This window comes from Ischnura elegans, chromosome 4 (genome assembly GCF_921293095.1).
Source record: "Ischnura elegans chromosome 4, ioIscEleg1.1, whole genome shotgun sequence".
Lineage (NCBI taxonomy): Eukaryota > Metazoa > Arthropoda > Insecta > Odonata > Coenagrionidae > Ischnura > Ischnura elegans.
The window spans coordinates 124,433,037-124,441,249 of NC_060249.1; the positions used below are offsets into that span (position 1 = coordinate 124,433,037).

Genomic DNA, 8,213 nt, shown 5'->3' on the forward strand with positions numbered 1-8,213 from the left:
CAGCAAGGATTCTTCCCTTTCATTTTATTTAAAAAAATCCTAATCTCTTCCTTCCTCTCTATTCCTCCAAATGAAAATACTTAAATGAAAACTGCAAAAGAGCAGAATCTGATATGACTTAGAATTTCGAAAATTCAGGATATGAGTAGAGATACTTCTGGTAAAAATCTTTTCTTGGCTATTTTCGCGTAGAGCAGTTTGGGGCTCCTTACCTCCATATTTTGAAGAGGCAACTCACTCTCGGAGGTAAACTATGAATATCGTCGTAGGAGATATAAAAACGTAAATTCAAGTTTCATTCAGTTTTTATTCGAGTCAATATACTCATCAAGTGAATACAATCAGGACTTCCTTCCCATTTCCCCAATTTTTCACTTCCATTCGCAGATTCCTTTCGGAGCATTCATCGACACGGTCCATATCTGCGTCCGGTTTAGCCACTAGCGCCATGTCAATCATATTCTCGTTTCTTCCTGTACATATCTCCTCTTCATTGACTTCTTCTCCTTTCTCAGTCTTGGGGCCTTCTCCCTCATAGTCATTTAAGTCCTTCTCCTCCTCTATTTCGGATTGGTCCTTATCGAAACTCTTCTTGTTTCCTTTTTTGCCAATAGCACATGGCGCCGATTGCACCGCCAGCGATGAGCATTGCACCCGTCAGCAGGGCAATGGCGGTGGAACCCGACGGCCACTTCATTTTAAAATATTCATTTCTTCATCTAGGATGGATTTGAAATGCCTCTGCAAATAGAAGAATGATCGTCTATACAGAAAGTAACATTTTTTCAATTTAAATAATTTTTTCGCCGAAAGTTGAGTATTATGAATAATAAACAAAGGTTGCAATGACAGTTATCTAATTTATATAGGCGAATGTTAGTCATTTGAGAATTTTCAATAAATTTAGACCACAAATTTCGCTTTTATCTCTTTTAATGAGCGTGTTATATCTAACAAAACGTTACAAAAATAATAGTATACATTATGAGAAGGACACACTTACCGTGACAGCTCGCCACTTCGTCCAATTTTTCTCCGGTAGCTCTCAGCAATTTTATCGGTTTACGGACAATAATATATCTCCTCTTCTAGGATAATAATATAGCCTTCTTATTTGTCAAACTCTCAAAGCAATCTGTTGATTAACAGTTTGAAGCTCCGCTTAAACGTGAACGATTCAGCGTTAAGTCGCAGCATTCAAGAAAGTAACTTAGTAACGGAGCCCGGTCATTGTTGTCGAGCTAGCTTTGCTTTTAACCGAATTTGACGGATCAGCTCCATATGCTGAGAGGATTTAAATTTTACTTTGTCAAAAAAGTAATTAATAACTTCTTACATTCCATTTTTCATTGCATGTGCTTTTGAATTTATATTTTAAATGTTTTTTCCTCAAATGAATTCTCGCGTTATCCACGGGTAATAAGTATGATAAATGAAAATTTTAGACCGTGAGAATGACAAAATCATCGATTGTCCGTAGAAGAATATTAAAATAATTTCAAACATGCAGCGTGCAACTGTAATAGCTCTTTCTTAGTTTTTAAAATTATTTAATTGAAAAAATATTATTTTCCTTAAACAAATTTGCGATTTTTGCTTCTAGGCAGCTGCTCCCTCTTGCAATTCGCTGGGTACGCCCATGCCTCATGACGATATGTTGCGACGAAATTCATAGTTTTCCTCCCAGAGTGAGTTGCCTATTCAAAATATGAAGCTAAAGAGCCCCATACTGCTCTAGGCGAAAATAGTCTAGAGGGGAAAATTACAAGAAGCGGCTCTACCTATATCCTGTATTTTCGGAATTCTAAGTCATCTCAGCCCAGTGTTTCAGATTAATTATTTTTACTTTAAATAAAGAACTCAATACATAAGAACGCTCATTGTATCAGCAATGTAGTCCAACCACTTTAGCCTTCAGCAGTTTTTATTTATGATCACCATCCGTGCATATTCTGAACTAGCGCTTTCTGACTTCCATCTTTTCGTTGGAGTGAGAATATGGTTAGGAGGGAGGTGTTTTCAAAAGGACTAGGAGCTTCAGGATAGCGGAAAAATTCATCGAAAGGCAGTTACAGCGGCATTCCACGAGGAAGGTATTGCAAAGTACATCCAGTGTCACGAATGATGCCGAAAGTAACCGGAAGTGTACTTAATATTTAGAAATGAAATGATTTTTAATCCATTACTTGGTTTTTATTCATGACTCATCGGAGGTCGGTAGAAAACAGCTCCTGTAAATGAAAAAGAAAGTACAGAAATTAATTCATGGATCTAAAATATTCGGGCACAGAATTTTTATTCAAAGCACAAAAATAAAAAAGATGGTACACAATACTAAATCTAATTTAAAATATTTGGGCATAAATTATTAGCCACTGTGTTGATTTATTCTGATCCATGTATACTTGAGGCCGGGAGATCAAAAGACAACAAACCTCGTCACCAACCTCCTCCGAATAATAAGCATAATGCAGTGTATCCGGTGTTAGTGGTAAGTTATAGATAATATTTTTCAGTTCTGGACACTACAGTTTGTGCCACGCAATTGAACATTGAATTGAAATTGGGATAGAGGTTAAGCACGTGGTCCTTTATGGTCGAGTTGCACCTGCAAATCTTGTTGTAATTATCGATGAAGGATTTATCATGAAAAACATTTGTCACATGTTTTTTTTATGATAAAGAATTCTGCCTTGGCGTTCATGATTGGCGTCAGGATACATAAACAAGTGAAAGTCTAACCTTCTAACAAGTCTAACCACCCAAACTGTACGGGCATATAAGCAGAAAATAGAGCATGTTCTAATTTCATTCCTTAAATAACGTGTTAACTCGTAGGTATATCTACATCCTCAAGTTACCGTGCAAGCCACCATCAGGGTGTGAGGCAATGGGGTGATTCCACGCCAGTCATGCAGTTCTCATCCTAGCCCTAATCGGACACGCGCACGTCTACCGGACACTAAAATTGTAAATTTAACTTGCACTTGTAAATGCATTTCCTTAACGCAGTAAAATTAAAGTAAGAGCTCAACTGAGCTGGGAGAACTCTGTAGTATACTAATAATGGTTTGCTTTACGGCAATTATCTTTACGGCAATTATCTAAGTATACTAATAATGGTTTGCTTTACGGCAATTATCTTCAAAGACTACGTATGTATTGAGACGTCACGAGAGGTATTTTGGCCTTTTTTGCGTTGAGGGTTGCGCCCTAAGTCCCCCCCACCCTCACCTTCGCCGACGCTCTCCAAGTACCTCCCCCTAACCACCAGCTCCACCCAACGACGCGCAAATCGAACCTCTCCAGACCGCCTCCGTGATGCACTCCGACTTAAAATCAAAGCCTGCAATTTTGACTCTGCCCTGGACTATTTGTGACAGGCAACTTCCCCTGATATCCTAAGCAGTTCCCCGCCCTCCATCACCTTTTGTTGTTGGTGGGCAGTAAGTAAGAAGCAGCGCGTCACTATAGGTTCCGCCCGTTCGTCCTCATTCTGTCGAAGAGAAGTTCGTGTCTCACAGAAGCTCGGTGAGTGCTGAGAGGTGGACGATATCTCGTTGAAGAGTACTGGTAGGTCCTAAATTAGTTAATAACATATGATTCCATGCCATTTCTACTTATTAAATCATATTTTTTGATAGCTTTTGTGCAAGAAGGCGAAATTCTTTTGCAAGAGGATTTGGCAAAAATTAATGGAGTTTTTGTGCTCGGATATTTAGTATAGACTTATCATTTTTTGTAACTATTACGAAAATCTGGCTCCAGCAGCAAGTTCTAGTTATGAGAGATTTAACCACGTACAAGTTTATGCATGAGTACTTCAATTTGGTTAAAGCATTCGCCTATTTTTCGTTCCATTTAACATTTTCAGAAAAGTACAGTAAACTCGCAAAAAACTCGTACCAGTTACATTATCATGACACCAGGCCTTTAAGAATGTCTGAATTTGGTATGCAATGCATGCTTCTCCGCTGTCGCAAATCCTTCTTGTCACATGAATATAGGTATATTTTCATCACAACAAATATTTTGTGTTATAGCTTAAGGGCTACTTCTTCTTTTTTTCAGAGTTAACGATAGGTGGAGTGAACAATGCAATTAACCACTTGAATGAAAGGACAAGCCTAAAATCAAAATTTCAACAACAACCAAAAAAATCAACGATCCCTTTCAAGCCTTTGACCCTATCTTCGGAGTATTATCATCAGTCATACTGTTAGCAGAATGCATATCTCATGGAAATTATGTGAAGCTACCTGCTGTGTTACTAAACTGCAGGAGCAGGAGTGTTCATCCAACCATATAGTGAAGTGAAAGAGTCAAGACTTCGTTGATTAATTCATTGTCAGTTGTGTGTTGAATGTGAAGTGTAGGTGAATACAAGTGTTTTGGAGAGTCGACGTTGTAAGGCTGAGCTCTGCCGCCGATGGACCCAACAGCAAATAAAAGGTAGGGAGTCATCTCCTCTCAATGGTCGATTGAATATGAAGCATAAACATTTTTGCAATAAATTATTTCAAATAATCTAGTTTTTGCACTCACACTCTTTGAAGAGAAGGAAATTTAGAATTTTATTTAAATGCTGGTTATGGTGTTTTTTGTGGTAGAGTGAGATAAAATAAAAACGATTTTCAGATTGATTCGATAGGTTTTAAATGCAATTAGTAAACTTCTACTATAGTGTGACGCTAGCACCAATTTTCATAGGATCGACTTAGTTGAATTACGATTCAACGGGATGAGTAATAAACTTCGTAATGTTCTATTACATAAACTTTACTCCTTATAAAGTTCAGCACTCATGCGTCATCCTAACAATTAAAACTCCATCGAAGTGTTGAAAGTTCAAGTTACATGCACACCAATTTCTCAAGGAAGTATGTATTGGGGTGAGAATAGGGTGACATAGAAAAGAACACCTGAAGCACCGCATGGGAAAAGTGGGTTTAAGGGGAAATCGTATTTGGTTGGGGAGAGTAGATAAGCTTCATCCCCCACTCCCTCTGCGCCCTCGACACATTAGCATGCAAACCTACGTGAAGCCGTGATCGCAGCGGGTAGGCCCCTATTTGACCGCATCTTTCACCCATTCCATCCCCTATGATGATAGCTGGATAATTTTTTCAGTCTTACATGGTTTTTCTATCTCCCTCATGAATAACATGGCTTCAAAGAACATACTACCACCGCTAGACCGAATTGATCTTCTAAATCTTGATTATATTCGTGATTATACCTGTTTATTGACATATTAATTGCTAAAATCTATAGTTATTCTTTTGCATTTTTCAGGGTATTTAACTTCAAAAGATTCTTGGCATACCGTATAAATATCTGAAGTAACAAAAAGGCACTATTGCTAACTAAATATTTATGTCCTATTTAATTATTTCATTTGTTTATTGAAGATGATTTTGCTTCTTCGCGTAGTCCACGGAAATTGGAATATTTGAAACCCTTTAGAAGCTATCATAAGACCTGAGAAAACTTTCCAGGTGTGTACCTAACACTCATCGTGATTTTATTCACTTCAAGTATTAAAATATTCTATCATTCGGCAATTGTTTTGCCAGCTTCACTAACTCTAAATGGTTTAGAGGCGGACGAATTCTCTTCAATTTTAGTTGATTACGAATTATTGAATTACGAAATACTGATAAGCCAAAATCACAGCCATAGTCTGAATCATCGGTGAACTACCCTTAAGCTTTCTCATGCAAGAACGCATTTATTAAAATCCATGAACCCCTTAGGTTAGCAGTTGAAAATGTCTGCAGTGGGGTTGAAGAAGGTATGAACTTGGCGTGAGTACAATTGTTGCATTATTATTACCAGACTACTTTTCTTGCGGTATGCAAGCATTTTAATGTTGGAAAAGGGGGCTTCGTTGATCGCTTATGGACTCTCATTCGCTTAACCGTTATAACTTCAGAAACTCTTTAAACTCTTAGTGGCGCTTAAAGCACACAAATAATTTACCTACAATGGTTATATTTCGGGGAGAATTTAAGTAAAACTTGTGGTTATTCAAAACATTTTTAACTTACTCAATATGCCAGTTTTTATACCATAAATGAGTAATAATAATACCAACTAAATCAACGGTAACTAATTTTTGTCGTTACGAACATTAATTCAAATGATGGAAAATATACGACATGACTTACCTCGAGTAAGATTACGCGATGAAGATAAAGGATTTTGATTGTCTTCACGGAAAGAAATCAATTCCATCCGTTGCTCCTTATATTTTCCTTGAAGTAGCAGCATTTGCAGGTAAATTATATATTCATATGGTTACTGAGGCTTCAGTGTTGTTCGCGATGAGCCATTTATCAATCCAATTTTTATAATGATGAAACTCTCAAAAACCTATGCCAATAATGCCAACTAAATCAACGGTAACTAATTTTAGTCGTTACGAACATTAGTTCAAATGATGGAAAATATACGATATGACTTACCTCGAGTAAGGTTACGCGATGAAGATAAAGGATTTTGAATGTCTTCACGGAAAGAAATCAATTCCATCCGTTGCTCCTCATATTTTCCTTGAAGTAGGAGCTTCCACCGGTAAATTATATATTCATTTGGTTACAGAGGATCCAGTGTTGTTCGCATTGAACCATTTAGCAATCCGATTTGTATAATGATGACAGGATCAGGCTACTTCACTAGGACACGGCTTCAGTTGAACATGAATATATGGGAAACCAATCTGCGGATGACCTGAAAAAAACCACTGTTATTTTTATATACCATTGAAGAGTAATTCATTTCAATTTCGTTCAAATGGAAGACTAATGGCTAAATTATTCAGGGTAAAAGACAGTATTTTGGGGCCAAGAAAGTTGTGCCAGCTACTAACTAACGCCATTATAAATGAACAAATGCAATAAATCGTAGAAAGCTTAAGCAATATCAGTGGCATTTTGGATGAAGATGATCACATATTGGTCTGAAATTAATAACACTCATTATGTCGAAGATAAGAGTTCCTTGTTGACAATGAAAGTACTGTTTTGTCACTGATTAGGTTCTGCTGTTTATTATTGACCAATGAACAAGATAAATATTTAAGCCAGACATTTTAAAGTTTAACCGCGATTGTACTTGGGGAAGCAATTATGACAATATCAAATAAGAAATACGCAGCTGACAGAAAGATGTGAAAACTATAGAATATTCTTGTTTCGTAGTATCTTTACGGCCGAAATAATATGCAGATGCCATGAAAAATTAGCCGGTATTATCCCTTAGTGATTTTTGTAACAGAGGGACAAAATGAAAAAAAATTATAGATCGGTTCAATAGGTATTGAATGCAATGAATGAACTTCTACTATCGCGTAACACTACCACCAATTTTCGTTGAATTGAATGGAATTTTGGATGTTCAATCTGACTTTCATTCAGTTTTAAGGTCTTCATATTACAATCGTTATAACCTCAGAATCTATCATAGGCATACCTCTCAGAATTATACTTCTCCATTATATACGAATCGCATAATGGGATAAGTTTTGTCCTTATCGTTTAATAACTCCGCAATATCTATTCACTTCCTATCTCTGCTTCTCACTCTCGTATGCAATAATTTCACACGATGAGCTACATCAGTGACATGTATATGCGCAAGTAGAAAAGCGACAACACCAAAATTACAATTACCACCTCTGTTCAAATTACCATAAAATTTATATGTTCTCACTTACCTCAGTCAATACTGCTACATTTCTCCATTGTCTTTCTGTTGATAGCTTAAGTAGTAATCTCTCGTTTCCCGTGAATGAGACGGTGACTTCAACGAACGAAGAAACGACTGAATGAGTCCAGAAAATTAATTTAAAGAAGTTAAACTAGCAGGAAGGTGATTCTACCGAAAAGACGGATGGTGAGGGACTGGGGGTGTGTTGTATTTTCTTCGTGAGGGGGGGAGGGTAGGAGGTGGATTGGAAGCGACAGTTGAATGCAGATCGTTGAGAAATTTCTCGTCCATATCTATCGTTTTTTGTTAGGCGATTACGTGTTCTGCACTGACCTTCGTTGATTAATGGAAAATTCTAGAATATTGATCCACGTGTATTGTGTGCGTTGGCCGTTAAAAAAAATCCCGCGTTTTTTAGTATAACAGCGCCACCATATGAACAAATATTTTTTCGCGCGATAAAATTTCTTTATAATATATATAATATCGCAGTATTTATTGAT

At 37.1% G+C, this 8,213-nt stretch overlaps 1 long non-coding RNA gene across 2 annotated transcripts; it reads right to left on the reverse strand.

Annotated features, from left to right (window-relative positions):
* Positions 1 to 287: 287 nt before the first annotated feature.
* On the reverse strand, positions 288 to 7,954 carry LOC124156934. Of its 2 annotated transcripts, none has more exons than XR_006864446.1 (5): positions 7,718 to 7,954; positions 6,468 to 6,732; positions 6,171 to 6,375; positions 1,004 to 2,231; positions 288 to 741 (listed from the first exon to the last, which is right to left on the reverse strand). It is a non-coding gene; the product is annotated as an uncharacterized LOC124156934 (long non-coding RNA). The 2 variants fall into 2 exon arrangements; XR_006864445.1 differs by having other exon boundaries at positions 6,171 to 6,393.
* Between the last annotated feature and the right edge of the window lie 259 nt (positions 7,955 to 8,213).